We start from the raw sequence: 16,543 nt of genomic DNA, 5'->3' as shown, positions 1-16,543 counted from the left end.
GTCCGTTTTCTCTGACAAAACACTGTAGTCTAGACATACCCAGAATTAACAGAGGAGCAAGGCTGGGCAGCGGCTAAAGCCAAGAGCCCTGGTCTACTATGTCATTTTTACTGTATCTACTATATTGCGCCACTGATTTGTTAGTCTGAAGTTATTTTTAATTGGAAATGAAAACTGAATTTCCAGTCACTCAGACTTAGCAGTCCCAGAAGAAATGAAATCCCAGCCCAGATATAGGCCATTTTATGAACTATAATGCAAGGACTTGGAGGGATAGCCACATAAAATACCTATAGAATCAAGAGCAAAGAGCAGTACATCAACTAAAAGCTGTGGGTTCTAAACATAACATGCTTTAGAAAAGTTAAGCTGATTACGGCTATAGATGTGATTAAAAAAAAACCAAAAAAACAAAACAGAAACAAAAAAACCACAGTGCCTATGGAAATGGTTACAATCTCCTAGGCAGTCCAAGACAAAAATTATCTCATATCACTATATGATAATTTAACAGCAGTTGGGTAATGAACATCACCCCTAGACTGTGGTAGTAAGTGGCAGTAGCACACACTCAATAAGCAAGTGCACTGGTTTCTCCCCATATTTTCCATATGTTTCCCCCAGCCTACCAGCATCACTACAGTCTCGTCTGGAGTGAGCTCCTGGCATCTGGCTGTCATCCAGTGAGATACCATGGTATGTATGTACTGGCAGATATCCGCAGGGTGTTGGTAGGCCTAATGCACACCAGCCCAAGCCTTCTTGCTAGCTCTCCCGATGGTCCAAAATGCGTGGTGAATAAGAGGGTAGATGTGACGGAGCGCCACACACCAGCACCATTAGAAATGAAGGGCAATTGTCCAACGCCAGCCTCTGGGGAAGAAAAAGGAACCAGGAGGAACTGGCAGTGCCATGTCCATTATTGCTGCAGTCAGCGAGAGAATCAAGAAGATCTCAGGAGCAGCGGTATCGGAGAGAGCTGGCACATATTCAGTCTAGTAAGTCAGGGTGGGATTTTCAAAAGGGCCTAGGTGATTGAGGAGCACACACCGGAATGACTATCAAACGGACTTGTTTTCCCAAGTCACTTCAGGTCCTTTAAAAATCCCACCCTCAGTCATCATCCATTACCAGCAAGAGCTCATTTACCCAAACCGCCCGGGCAACTCCTGATCTGCAGTCTGTACCCACACTGATCTGAGGCATCTTATCACTGTCATCAAGCAGCCTTGCACTCACAGGCCCCTGGAGTTTAAGGCCCAAAAGGAACATCATGATCTTCTAGCCTGGTCTCGTGCATACTGAAGGCCGAAGAACCTCACCCACCCTCTTCTGTAATAAGCCCATAGCTTCTGGTTGAGTTGCAGAAGTCCTCAAATCCTGACCAAAAGACTTTAACAGAGATTCCATCGTTTACTCTAGCTCAAACCAGCAAGTGACTCATGCCCTCCTCTACAGAGGAAGTCGAACTTCCCAAAGTCCCTGCCAACCTGGGAGAAAATTCCTTCCTGTCATCAAATATGGCAATTAGGTCCTGAACTTGTGGACAAGACCCACACGCCAGACACCTGGAAAGAATTCTCTGTAGAAACTCCGACCTCCTAGAGCAATGAGTTCCACAGGTTGGCAATGCTTGAGTAAATTAGCATTTTTTGTATTAGTTTTCTGAGTACTGTCTTTTAATTTCATTCCTCTTACAAGGAATGCATGGAAGAAGCATCTTTCCAATGCACAGTGGCTCACAGCCCAGTTGTATCACTGTTTCAGCTAGTTGGGTCTGAGGTCTGTCCATTTTCTAAGATGTCTCCCAGGAAATTTAGTTAGCCTATAACTTAATGGCAACAATGATTGCAGCATAGTACACGCTGTGATAGCCAAACTTTGCTTAATAGGGTAGTGTTTGTACAGTGCTGTTAGTTATAAGGTGCTTAATCGTGCTTAGTAGCCAGAAAAGTTTAAGCTCCCCTCCATTAATAGAGAAGTGGCCAGTCACAGATTAAGATCCTGACTCAGCAAATAAGGACACGATTAAAGTTAAGCATGTTCTTACGCGCTCCTGGGGTTTAAGCATGTGCTTAAATGCTTTGCTGAATCAGGACGTAAAAGATGTCATAAAGTGAAAAGGAGAGATTATTTGGATTCAGTACAATATTTATTTAATTTAAAGTCTCTTTTAATTAAAAATTAATCAGGACAGCTGCTAGCTGAGAGACGAGGTAGCCTATTGTGTGTGTCTGTTGAGAGAACTCTATTGCAATATGACTCTCTACCGCAGTTTGGTTTCTGACACATTTGATGAAAGCCAGTAATTTTAAAACCTCTGTAAACAACTTGCTATTTTATGTCAATCCTTTTAAAAAGGCTTCTTCTTTTGCTATTAAATAAAACAGGGAGGGAAAACTGTAGTATCCTCCATTCTCTCACCTTCTCTTTCCTCACTCTAGTTTTCATTGCCCAGTAAAACCAAACACATTTTGAAAAAGTAATAATGGGTAAGATTTTCCAAAGCCCCCTAGTGTTTTCAGAGCACAAGTCCTACGATCTCCAGTCCTGGGTCTCTTACATACTTTTGAAAATTCTATTTAATAATGTTAGGGAAATATGAGTGGTTACTGACAACTTTAGTATGACATTTTTGCCATGTTAGTTACACACCTAAGCCTGTTGTCATTATTCAAAGCTTAATTAGTTTTGGGTTCGAGCAGCGTTACTAATGATAATTTTCATCCACAACTGTCACAAACAGTAATTGCCTTTGTTGGAGGTGGTTTGCAGATTCTACCTGAAGAGTTACATCAGCTGTTGAGAGAGCTTCTTTGGCTGATATTTCAGTTTTCTATTCAGCCCGCAGTAGGGCTGGCCGTGTTATCATCTCACTTGGTTTTATCAGACCCAGGGTACGTCTACACTGCATGGCTATTTTGGATACCGGAGATATTCCAAAATAGCTACCCGGCGTCTACACAAGCTGTTATTTTTTGAAATAACAGATATGCTATTTCGGCATCGTGGTAACCCTCATTCCACAAGGGTTAAGGGATGTCTCTAAATAGCATGTTATTTCGAAATTTGGTGCTGTGTAGACATGCCAAATTTCAAAATAAGCTCTTTCTAAATAGATTTGAAATAAGATACACAATTTGCATAGCGCAAATTGCATATATCGTATCTTATTTTATGTTTAGGGTGCTGTGTAGACACCTCCCCAGAAACAGTAGTACAAACTACGGATACACAAAAGGAGTACAGCAGGTATGACGGGTTTAGTCAAAGAGATCCCCTTGAGACTGTCTCTTGATTTGCCAAAATACCACTAAGCCAACCTTCCTAGGTGCCCCCTTTCCTATGTCTTGCTGAGCCAGGCCCTGTAGCCACCTCTGGTGATGACACAGAGATGGGGTAAGAGATACAGACACTGAGATCAGCTGGAGGTAGGTTCAGCAACTCGGAACACAGCCCCATTGAGACCTGAACCCCAGATAAATCCGTTTTACTGTTTTACACAGAGCAAGCTCACATTGTCCACCCTCTTCTTACTGTACATGTTAGAAATGTGTGCCTGTCTGTCTGTCTGGGTACGTCTACACTAGCCCCCTAGGTTGATCTAGGGAGGCTAATGAGGGTGACCGAAATTGCAAAACAAGCCTGGGATCTGAATATCCCACGTTTGATTTGCATGTTACTGGCCGGTCGCCATTTTAGAAATTGACTAGCCCGAAGTAACTGCCCGTGTCTACACGTGGCAGTGAAACGGGATTCCGATTTAAAGCCTGAACTCGAATTAGCTGGTATTCCTCCTGCAATGAGGTTTACCAGCTAATTCGATTTAGGGGCTTTAAATCGGAATCCCATTTCACTGCCACGTGTAGACGCGGGCAGTTACTTCGGGCTAGTCAATTTCTAAAATGGCGATGGGCTGGGACCATGCAAATCAAGCGTGGGATATTTAAATCCCGGGCTTGATTTGCAATTTCGGTCGCCCTCATTAGCCTCCCTAGATCGATCTGGGGCCTAGTGTAGACATACCCTCTGAGAGTCTGTCTGTGCAAGAATTCCTCCTAAACAGATCAATGACCCTATCAATGAGCCATCACGTTTCTGAAATACCCATAATGGCCCTCACTTAGTAAAGTCAGGCCAGCCCACAGACTCACTGGGGCCTGGGCAAGGTGGGTGGGGGCCCACCTCCCAGAAGGGCTGGGGCCTTGGGCCAAAGAGGTAGGCTGGGGCAGTGAGCCTTCAGTGCTGCCTGGATCCTGTCCCCCTCCCCCAGGGCAGTCCGGTGTGAGCTGCCTGGGGTTTTGCAGCGTGCCCCACAGGGGTCCAGCAGCAATTTAAAGGGCCCAGGGCTCCATCTGGGAACCTCAGACCCCTTTCAATTTCTGGACCTTAGGGTAGTTCCTCCTCTGTCCTTCCTCCATCAGAGGGCCTGAGTAAAACAACTTTATACTTCATATTTCTAACTTCAAATACAGAGATGATCCATGCACCCAAATGGGAAAACTATATTGAGTAGCTTACACCTTTTCAAATGACACCTTACATGAAGTATTTTGCATAAAGCCTTTCCCTGTTATGCATATTCAAACGCCTATTTCCATAAAAAATAGGCAGCTCTGTGACACCAGGTTGACTGTGATTACTTGTGCCAAGAAGTGAAGAGGGAGTGGACAAAATGAGGCCTATTGATCATGGGGTAATGCTGGATGGCGTTGGTCTCTCTGGCCCCATTCCAACCAGCACTGAAGACTGTGCTTACCGTTAAGCAGGCGGGTAGTTGCATGGACAGCGTTAAGCATGGGCATTAGCGATGTGCTGGGCCAGGGCCTTTGGAGCCTGGGACGAGCCCCCAGGGAGGACCCCAGAGTTCTTCAGTCCAGGCTGTGGCCGCCTTCATGTTTAACACAGGCACGCGGCCCACTGCAAGATGGAATACAGAGCCTCCATGGGCCACACTGAGGGTATGTCTACACTACCCCCCTAGTTCGAACTGGGGGGGTAATGTAGGCATACCGCACTTGCAAATGAAGCCTGGGATTTGAATTTCCCAAGCTTCATTTGCATGAAGCCGGCCGGCGCCATTTTTAAATGCCGGCTAGTTCGGACCCCGTGCCGCGCGGCTACACACGGCACGGACTAGCTAATTCGGATTAGGCTTCCTATCCGAACTAGCTGTACACCTCGTTCCACCTCGTTCGGAAGCCTGAACTAGCTGTACACCTCGTTCCACCTCGTTCGGAAGCCTGAACTAGCTGTACACCTCGTTCCACCTCGTTCGGAAGCCTGAACTAGCTGTACACCTCGTTCGGAAGCCTAATCCGAACTAGCTAGTCCGTGCCGTGTGTAGCCGTGCGGCACGGGGGTCCGAACTAGCCGGCATTTAAAAATGGCGCCAGCCGGCTTCATGCAAATGAAGCCCGGGAAATTCAAATCCCGGGCTTCATTTGCAACTCCGTAAGACTACATTATCCCTCCTAGTTCGAACTAGCGGGGTAGTGTAGACATACCCTGAGAGACAGAGATGGGCTTAAACCAACCCCCCAAATATGGTTCTGGGAGATGTTCAGATTCAGCACCTAACATTGACAAACAGGCCAAAGGCTAACGACAAAGGCAGCCTCAACCTATTCCATTTACAGTCACATAGATACGGCTCCAATGCTCCTAATGCAGCCCTGAATAGGGCACAGTTCGGTCCCTTCTGAAGGAAAGAAAGGAGGGAAATCATTACTTGATGATTGCTCTGGATTTACTGTCCGCTGAATGTCACTGTATTTTCCATGTGCACTTACTGAATCTCTACGCTGAAGCTTTCAGAGGAAAAAGTCAATCCCTTCAGGGTAGCAATGTATTTTAAGCTACCCCTGGTATTTTAATGGCATGCTTCTTTTGTTTATGTGAAACACTTAAGCTACAAATCAGGTTGCTTTGCCTCCCACCCCCCACTCTGCCCCAAACATTAAAGCCGCCCTTTGGAAGCCGTGAATGGAAGGACTGTGGAACTTGTAACTGGAAACAGCCTCGGTGACTTTGTTAGGACATATTTAGGGACAGGCATGATATGTTAGAAATCCTTTCCCCTTAGCGAGACCGTCACCACATTTTTATTTCAAGTGTCAGAGGTGGCGGCTGAGATGCAGTTGATTTGCGACATTGGGATTTCTTTTCAGAGAGGAAAAAAGGACGCAGATTCGAGAGGCCTAGATTCCGCTACTTACTATTGCACGGGGAATCCAGATTAGGATGTCCTAGAAGCCACTGAAACAGTGAAGCGATTGAAACATTTATTAAAATATGGGTAACCTGTCATGCTTGAGAATTTCTGAGAGCATATTATCTGTATACATGCAGACATCATGTACATACAACAGATCAAGGGTCGACAATTTCTGGCAGCTGGCTGCATCCCACACTGCTTCCTGCAGCTCTTAGTGGCCAGGAATGGCAAATCACAGCCACTGAGAGCTGGGGGGAGGGAGGGGTTTGCCTGCGGATGGTCTACTAAAAAAATGTCTGGTGGCCTGCCAGCGGAGTACTCTGATGGGTCATGTGGTTACAGACTCCCTGTAATAGACACTCCCCCCCCCAACACAAGTCCATACAGAGACCTGGGGCAAGGCTTAATTTAACCATGTTTATTGTAGTCTTAAGATTTGGCATTTAGGACACTAATTCCTTCAGGGGTTTCAAGTTGTTTACTATTTGTCCTATAAAGGGACCATTGTGCGACCCCATGAATGCACATACTGTAATTAAAGCCACCTTGAAAATAATATACCTTTGCTTCCATGGTTCTGGTTGGTTTTAATACTATATTAAATGCTCCTTTAATTAATGGTATTTATTTTGACAGCATGTTGAAGCGCTGTTATACCCTTGAAAGCGACCCTGTAAAAATGTGAGAGTTGGGTTCCCTGTGTGTTGCATTTCAGTGAACCCATCTCAAATTGCTGAATTAGGACCTGATTCTGCAGCCATTACTCAAAGGGAGTAGCACATATTTATATATGTAGTTCCACCGAAGCCAATAGCCAGATTGGGACACTTTGGCATCTTTATTTTAAATTTGGAGGATGCTACAACGTTTTAATTCAGTTTCTTCACTCTGGCTTTGCTTTTTAAAAACAATTTAGAAACATCCTCTTGCTAAGGACAGCTGTATTTGATGCTAACCATTCCTCTGGCTGTCAGAAATATTTCCAAGGAAACGGATAGTCTCAAGAGATCAAATGAAGGTCAAAAGGTGACCCCCAAATGTTATGTTGGCTCTTGAGAAAAAATAATGAAAACAGAACAATAAATACCATCGATGTTCTTTCAAACTGCAATCAATGGGACATATGCATCCTTAGTGCAACTGTATAGCATGACAACAGGATTGGGTTTAGCCTGGAATGTTTCTCAGGCCAGGTTTACACTATACCCAGAAGTTCAGCTTAAGGTATGCAATTCCAGCTACCTAAAATAAGTAGCTGGAGTCAGTTTACCTTAAGCTGAGTTTAGTGCTCTCCCCACAGCAGGAGGTCGATGGGAGCAAATGCTCCCATTGGCTTCCCTTACTCCTCACAAGAACAGGAGTACCAGCCACCAGTGGGGGCACATTCTGAGTTTGATTTAGCGAGTCGTAACTAGACATGCTAAATCAAATTCTGGATGATCGATTGTGGCAGCGTCAATCTTCAGCAGAGTGAAGACAAGGATTCAGTGATGAATACTTTTTGAGACCTGAAACTCATTGGATACAATGCTATTATGCCAGACTACAGAACTCTAATAAGAGTTGTTTTATGCTGCACAATAACCATGTCATCCTATACATCACACTTAAAGGGATGCTATTAAGGCTTTTACCCCGATGTTTACTTAAATTAATAAAAAATACCATGTCACATACAATTTGGTAACATATCAGCCACCCTTCCTTCCCAACTGAGAGCCCTTATTTGCTTTTCTTAACAGAAAAAACCTAGTGTCTCTCTTCAGAATCATGGGTGTGTAGCATAAGATATGGTTTCATATTGTGTTGACCACTGGATTCTAGAATATTTCAGGCCCCTGTCTGCCCAAGAGCAGAGTAGACAGTCACATAGGAAAGAAACTGCACTGTGTGAACAGGCGCCTCTCCAAACCAACAACCAGTTGGTGCATCATTTTAGTCATGTCAGTTTTAATCTCTACAAACATTCTAACTGCACCTTTTCTGGGTGCCTTCTGCTGCTCAGTAGGCTCCGGGCTCATTTTCAAAGCTGGGCAGAGGCTGCCAATCTGGTTTTCCAAGAAGCATGAACTCAAATGAAAAAAAAAAAAAATAATTTGCTTTAACCATTCTCATCCGCCTTTTAGGGTCATTGCTCAAGGCCCTCAGGGTTACTCACACAAATGTCTGCAGAAAGCGAATGTTCAGCAATAGAACTCAAGTGCTTGTTTTGCAGTGGGGTGTATTTTATGGGACATGGACTGAGCTGGAGACTGCAAGCCAAAACTCCATTTCTAATCCTGACACAGAGGCAATTTAACACCTTATTTCACGAAGGATATGTCTGCAACTGTCCCAACTATGGCTATGCACACAGATGAGCTGGGAGAGGGCTTGACATACTATGGGAAGAGGATTCCTGAATCTCTTTGCCACAGCCCGGTTGCAATGACACCTATCTCAAAAAAGATCTGATCTCAAAACTATAATTGTCCTCTTTCTCTATCTCTGACACACAGTTAGTATGATGAGAAAAAGGATTCGCTTTAGACTCTGTCTCCAACTGTTAAATCTTTGTGATCTAATTTTTCACAGAATCACGCTTTTGGGAAGTCCCCTGTGCACCAGAGGGGACCAAACCTTGCATTTAAAAAATCATGGAGTAAAACAACCAAAACCTCCTACACTTTGGCAGTCGGGCGTTTGAACCGAATAAGAGAAAAGCAATGTTTCAGAGCACCAGTATAAGCTGTGCATTAAGGATGATTAAGAGCATTCAGATTTGCCCCTTTGTATTTCAGAAATCACCTCCAAGCAAAATCTTTCTGGAGCTGCTGGTGCCCAAGAATGACTAGAACCCAGCTCAGTTCTGCGCTGGCTATGTGGGCTTAACAGCACTGATGGCACATTAGAACCTCAAAGATACAAACACCGGGGCTACGTCTAACTGGCATGATTTTCCGGAAATGCTTTTAACGGAAAAGTTTTCTGTTAAAAGCATTTGCGGAAAAGAGCATCTAGATTGGCATGGATGCTTTTCCGCAAAAGCACTTTATTAAAAATACCTCATTTCACGAGGAGTAATGGTAGTTCGAACTAGGAAGCCTAGTTCGAACTACCTAGTTGGTGCCGCGTGTAGCCGTGCTGCACGGGGTTCGAACCAGCGGGGTTTTAAAAATGGCGGCTCCCCGCTTATGCAAATGAAGCCCGGGAAATTCAAATCCCGGGCTTCATTTGCAAGTGCGGTATGCCTACATTACCCCGCTAGTTCAAACTAGCGGGGTAGTGTAGACATACCCGGAAAGAGGAGTGTGTTTGGGACTAGGCCTGTAGGGCTGTATTTACCCTTGTGGGAGGGCACTGTACTTTGGGATTAGGCTCATAGGGCTGTATTTGCCCTGCGAAAAAGGGTCATTGCTCCGGCTTTGGGGCATCCTGACTGTCAAGGGGACCGGCCCCTCAACAGCATCCCAGAATGATATTTGCTTTTTTTTTTTTTCAACAGTGTCACACTGTTGACTCATATTTAGCTTGTGACCCTTAAATCCCTTTCTGCAGTACTTCTTTCTAGATAGTCACTTCCCATTCTGTATGTGTGAAATGGATTGTTCCTTCCTAAGTGGATCACTTTGCATTTGTCCTTATTAAACTTCATCCTGTTTACCTCAGACCATTTCTCCAGTTTGCCCTGGTCATTTTGCCCTGGTCATTTGGAGGATAAGGTCAAAATTCAAAATTTTAAACCAAGTGCCATAACGAAGGCCGTAGTGCACACGCTAATAGGCCCCGCTCCATATATTTGAAGTCGGCCCTGGCAATAATCATGCCAGCCCTGCCTCTTTCACACTGCTCTCCCATTAACCCTGCCCCAGCTGGTGCTGTTTACACAGCAGCCAGCAGTCCCTGCTCCAGCAAAGTGCTGATCAGTGCTAGTCCTGGTGTCGCAGGGATATTAGTCCCCTCCCCCAGCCTCCACAGGAGAGAGGATGGATGGTTGCTCTGGATGCAGGATGAGTGGATGCTTTGGTGATGGGTTCCATGAAATGTTCCTTGATAATCCTGCAGAGGCAAAGAGGATTTGTGGCTACAACAAGCATATCCCAACTGTATCTGTGCAGGCAGCTACAGGAGGCTGCCCCGGCTGTTCGGTCTCCGAGGCAATTGTCCTTGTTTTGCGAGTGAACAGGCTAGCCTGGTGGTGCACCAAAAATCACCCGGTGTGGCTCAGACAAGGGGGCTGTTTTACAATCCACACTTTTCATGTTAAATCTGAGTGTCTGAGGAGCCTGGTAAAGATGAGCTGGGTGCTCACCGGCGGCAGGGAGCAGAACTCAAACATCATCTAGTGAGTGGTTGCTGCTGACAGGCAGAACATGAGTGACTCACTCCAGTAAGGGGCAGGCACTGAGTTCCGCCATACTAGCGTGAAGTGGGACACCATTATTCACGTCGCATCAAATCGCTCCTGTGATTTTCTAGAGAAAACAACAGTGAAACACACACAGCTGTGTCCCAGACTTGTCCCGATCAGGAAAGGAAGCTGTGTTTGAAAACACATTAGTTAACACGATCTGAATCACAACTGTACACCTAGTGTAAACATTGTTTAACACTTTGAAAACGTATTACAGTTCAACCTGTGTTAGACTGCCTGTCACCTACTTGCAGAGGCTATGGGACCCTCCTGGGTGTGCAAACCTCTGAAAAGAGACCACCTTCTACAAGTAACCACTTTGGTCACCATTGGCAAATTTCACTGTAGCCAACTGAAGGCACAGTCAACCTAAGACTTGTACCGAAAATCAGCACAGCTCAGCTAACATGCGTTTAAAGCTGTTTAAATAGAGTTTTTCAACCAGGGTATCGAGTGAGAGAATATATTTTTAATGTCGATGAAAAAGTTGTAGTAAAAAAAGTTTTACTTTTTTTCATTAGGTAATTTGCTTTCAAATATAACCTAATTCCAAACTTTTAGGATTGATCTACACACAGATTTTGTATCAGTTTAGTTATGTCAGTTAGGTGGGTGATTTTTTTTAAATGGAATAGTGATAGGAGTACAACCCTTAGTTTGGAAGCAATTATGTAGAAGTAATGGTGCATTATACATATATAGCATATTCCCCTTCCTGGTGGAAATCTGTTTTACCAGTATTAACACATTTCTATCAGTATAATCCACAGGAGGGGAGGGGAGATCTACTGTTGTAACTATACTGGTATTGTTAAAAAATGCAACTTTTGCATGTGGGTAAAGCTCAGTGTCTATACTGCTGGAAGCAGAGAGAGTGTTTTGGGAAAACAGATATTCATAACGAGGTCAGAACATGTGATGCGGGGGCAGGTCTCATGCACAAAAAAACCTGCTTGAACATTACAAGTGTCATCTGCTGTTGTTACAAGTAACACCTAGAATTACTGTAACAGAAAGAGATGATAAAAAGGCTGTCTTTTTCTTGTCTATTTTAGTGGGTACATTTGATAGTCCTTCAATTAACGAGTCAATCAATCACTTATCCCTTTTTATTCCTTGCACACAACAAAAGGGGAGAAAGAGATAATTAAAGTAACAGGGGAACATGATTGTAAATATTACAAAAACTGGCAGGGGGACTAAGGAGCAAGAACAGGATTTGAAATTATTTATGTCCTTTTTGGACATCAGCTAGTGCCCTTTCTTTGCCAGCTCAATATAGGAGAGTTAGAGGTCCAAATCCAACTATCCAACTATACCTACACACAACTTGATTAGAATATTCAAACTGCAACCACAACTATGAAGTTTGGTGGTTGACTAAGGCCTGGTCTACACTGAAGGGTAAAATCAACTTAAGATACACAACTCCAGTTATGTTAATTATGTAGCTAGAGATGAAGTATCTTAAATCATGTTTTGGCGTTGTCCACACAGAAGGAAGTTGATGAGAGTACATGCTCCTGTTGACTTCCCTGACTCCTTGAGAAGAGCAGGACTACCAGTGTTGACGGGAGTGCCCTCTCAGTTCAAATTAGACCTTCTAATTCGAACCCTGGAAGATAGACTGCGGCAGCTACGATCTTCCCTGTAGTGTAGACAAGAGCTAAGTGATCTAGACATTCAACTGTAGTTTGCACACACACATCTAAGGTTGTGCTCATGCAAACACACGGGTGAAACAATTGTAGTTGTTTTAGAGGGTGGGCTGGGACCACTTTGAAAATGTGTCTGTTACTTTGTGATTTCCCATGGCCTGATCATATATTGGGGTGATTACCAGTGTAACTTTTTCAATCACAGCTAAATTACTCACACCACACAGTTGAATATCACCTTGCTTTCTAAAATATGCAAGCTGAGTGAACAGTTATAATATCTATACAAAGAGGAGAAGTAACCCAGCCTCTTCAATCAAGATAAAACCAGAAAGTAAGAGCTAATATAAACATCCATGAGAGAGAAAACAGGAGGAGACTCACTCATCTCACTTCTAAGGCTATGTCTAGACTACACCCCTCTGTCGGCAGAGGGATGTAAATGAAGCACTTCGAAAGTGCAAATGAAGCGGGGATGTAAATATTCCGTGCTTCATTTGCATAATCATGTAATGGCGCTCTTTCAAACAAGTGCCATTTTGAAAGTAAAACCACGGTCTAGACAAGGTTCTTTAAAAAACGGGGCACTTTTTTGAAAGATCCTGTAAACCTCATTTTTTGATTATGTAAATGAAGCGTGGGATATTTACATCTCCACTTCATTTGCACTTTCAAAGGGCTTCGTTTATATCCCTCTGCCAAAAGAGGGGTGTAGTCAAGACGTAGCTTTATTGAGATCATTCATCTAATCCAAGGTCTGGAGATTACTTACATATTATATGGGCTACAAGTAATAGACTCATAGCTACATCTCAGTTAACATTTACATCAGGGCTTAGAATTGTAGACTTGTAAATTACATGGAGCACAGGTTGAAAAATGTGACCTAACAACTGTGTATAAATGTTTTTAACTGAAAAAAAAAAAGTTTGAATGAAATAAAAATTGTTGTACTGAAATCTAATTTTCAGCATGTCTCCTGGGGATGGGCAAAGTTGGCCTACAGAGTCATGCTGAGATATGGTGGGATGATGGCAACACATCTATCCCAGTTATTCAGAGATGTGTTTTTTTTGGAAATGATGGGTAAGTAGTGTCAGGAAAACTAATGAAGGGCAAACCTTGAAAGTGTGGGAGTTTGGGTTCAATCAGGATGAGTACAGAAAAATTAAAATGCCAGAGATTTAATTGGGTTAAGCTGGTAGGTGCTTATCCAAATCTTAGCTGAAGTGGACATGGTCTTGACCCCAAATCCCAGAGCTGAACACCACTCTTCTTTGGGGAATTTCTCTATCTTCAACTTTTTTACTCTGCCCAACTGGACTGAAAACTTTATTTGCATTTCTGTTTCCACGTAGAGCCAGAAGTTTGTTTATTTTTGTAATCCAAATACTCATTCCAGATTTACTTCTGGAAAGAAAATGAGTCAAAGTTTTGCAGGCAGGGATAGAGCTTATTCTTCTGGACAAGTTCACCATCCCTTACATAAAACTGCACAAGCTTTTAGGAGAGAGTCAGTCGTCTCCACAGTGCAAGAGCAATTCCTGGAAAGAAGACTAGTTCTATTCAATATTTTCAAGCTTCTGGATGCCCTGAGTTATCGCGTGCCCCCGCCCCAACTCATTTGATCACAACATGCTAAAAAGAGCTGCAGTCCAACAATTTACGTCTTTAATTCTGTTGTGGATAATTATACTCCCTGTTTCAAAAACACTAAATCTGGGTAATGTGGTCTCTTTCTAAAGCAAATGTCAGGTCAGTAGAAGGAGGAGATTATGTATATGGCATGCTGAGTTCCCCACAATGATTTTTAGAAAGACACAAACCTCCTGCAGCTGGTTTGGCACAAGCCCTTTAAGATGAAAAGTGCCAGAATGGCAGAGCTAATGCTCTCATATAGATGCCACTTGAAGAAACTGGAGTGCCAGTTTTTCTGTGTTTTGAGAAGTCCTTTGAGGGCTTGTCTACAAGGGCAAATTGACCAGCACAGTGATTCTAGCGTAACTATACCATGATCGCTATTCCAGAATAACTCCCCTGTGTGGACACATTACTTCAAAAGAAAAGTGGTTGTATTCTAGAATAATTACTCTGCTTTGGAAATGGATTGATTATTCTGGACTATAAGGGCATATCTATACTTACGAGAAGACCCGTGCTCCGGAGGTTGATCTTCTAGTGTTCAATTGAGCGTGTCTAGTATAGACCTGTAAACTGATCGCTGATGGAAGGTACTAGCGTCAGGTACTCCTCCTTCTGTAAGCAGTAAGGGAAGCTGACAGGAGTGTTTGCTCCCATTGGACTCCTGGGCTGCATCTAGACTGGCAAGTTTTTCCGCAAAAGCAGCTGCTTTTGCGGAAAAACTTGCCAGCTGTCTACACTGGCCGCCTGAATTTCCGCAAGAACACTGACTTCCTACTGTCTGAAATCAGTGCTTCTTGCGGAAATGCTATGCTGCTCCCGTTCAGGCAAAAGCCCTCTTGCGCAAGAGGGCCAGCGTATACAATGTGGTATTGTTTTGCGCAAAAAAGCCCCAATCGCGAAAATGGCGATCGGGGCTTTCTTGCGCAAAACCGCGTCTAGATTGGCACGGACGCTTTTCCGCAAAAAGTGCTTTTGCGGAAAAGCATCCATGCCAATCTAGACACTCTTTTCCACAAATGCTTTTAACGGAAAACTTTTCAGTTAAAAGCATTTGCGGAAAATCATGCCAGTCTAGACGTAGCCCTGCTGTGTGGATACTGCCAAGGCTCGGCTTAAGGTAAGCTGACTCCAGCTACACATTTTGCCTAACTTAAGCCAACCTTCCTGGTCTACTATTGACGAGGTCTAAATGGTTATGTTCCAGCATCAAATGTCCTGCAGGAGAGTTATACTGAAACAGCTATAGCAGAATAGTTATGCCAATCAATTTCCTTGTGTACAAAAAAACCTGATAGACAGTCAGAGAACACATGAGGTCAGGTACTAAGGCCTTATCTACACAGGGGAAACTGATCAACATAGTTAATCTGGAATAACTATCCTGATATAAACAACAACAACAACAAATGGTCTATTGGCACTTTATAGACTAACAAAACATGTAGATGGTAACATGAGCTTTCATGGGCACAGCCCACTTCTTCAGATGACCGCAGTTCTGAGTTTGGGATATGAAAACTCAAAATAAATAGGAGAGGGGAAGGGGAGGGGGGAGAGAAAGAAAAAGGAAGGGGGATGGGAGACAGAGCATCATAAGTATCTGAAGAATGGGTACTAAAACTTAAGCAGATAAAAATCAAAGTCAATAGATTTGCAAGACAGGAAGGATACTACTCAGAGCGCTGTTAGCACCTTCAGTGGTTATTAAGTAGGTAGTGTCCCAACCAACCCATATCACAACTGAGTCCATTAGCATGTGAATTGAATTAGCAGATGAACTGTGATTCCAGGGCCTCCCTTTGGATCTGGCTTGTGGAGCTGGTTTGTGACAAGACAGCTACTTGCAGGTCTGTCAGACTCTGGTTTGGCAGGCTGAAATGCTCACCAACAGGCTTCTGTATGTTCCCTTTACGTATATCCGATTTGTGTCCATTGATTCTTTCCCGCAGAAATCGTCCAGTTTGTCCAATATATATAGCAGTGGGGCATTGCTGGTATTTGATGGCATAGATCAAATTACTAGATGAGCAGTCAAATGACCTTTTGATTTTGTGGTGTATGTTGTTTGCTCCAGTGATGAATTCATCAGTGTAGATATGTGGGCAGAGTTGGCATCTTTTCTGGTTGCAGGGCTGGTTCCTGGAGGCTTATGATGTGGTTGTGTGGCATGGTTATCAGGCTAGGGGGTGTCTGTAAGCAAGAATAAGTTTTTCTCCCAAGGCCTCTGAGAGTGAGGGATCATTTTCCAAGATGGGTTGTAGATTGTGTATGATGCGTTGGAGAGGTCTGAGTTGTGGACTGTAGGTAACAACAAGAGGAGTTCTGTTATTTTCTGGTATAATTTAGCTCTCGGAACTCTCCTATGCAGATATTCTGTTCCAGAATAACAAGTGGGATTCTGCAGGAGTCTGTTTTAGGACCAATTCTGTTCAATATCTTCATCAACAATTTAGATGACAGCATAGAGAGTACGCTTATTAAGTTTGCAGATGATGCCCAGCTGGGAGGAGTTGCAACTACTTTGGAGCATATGGTCAAAATTCAAAATGATCTGGACAAACTAGAGAAATGTTCTGAGGTAAACAGGATAAAGTTTAATAAAGACAAATTCAAAGTGCTCCCTTTTTGAAG

At 43.6% G+C, this 16,543-nt stretch overlaps 1 protein-coding gene across 6 annotated transcripts in view; it reads right to left on the bottom strand.

Annotated features, from left to right (window-relative positions):
- The window catches only part of PALM2AKAP2 (PALM2 and AKAP2 fusion), a 356,683-nt gene that overhangs the window by 265,583 nt on the left and 74,557 nt on the right, over positions 1-16,543 (bottom strand). The window lies entirely within an intron of this gene.

Source organism: Pelodiscus sinensis, chromosome 6 (assembly GCF_049634645.1).
Source record: "Pelodiscus sinensis isolate JC-2024 chromosome 6, ASM4963464v1, whole genome shotgun sequence".
NCBI lineage: Eukaryota > Metazoa > Chordata > Testudines > Trionychidae > Pelodiscus > Pelodiscus sinensis.
The sequence above is the reverse complement of the archived record's forward strand: the minus strand, read 5'-3'. Positions and strand labels throughout refer to the sequence as shown.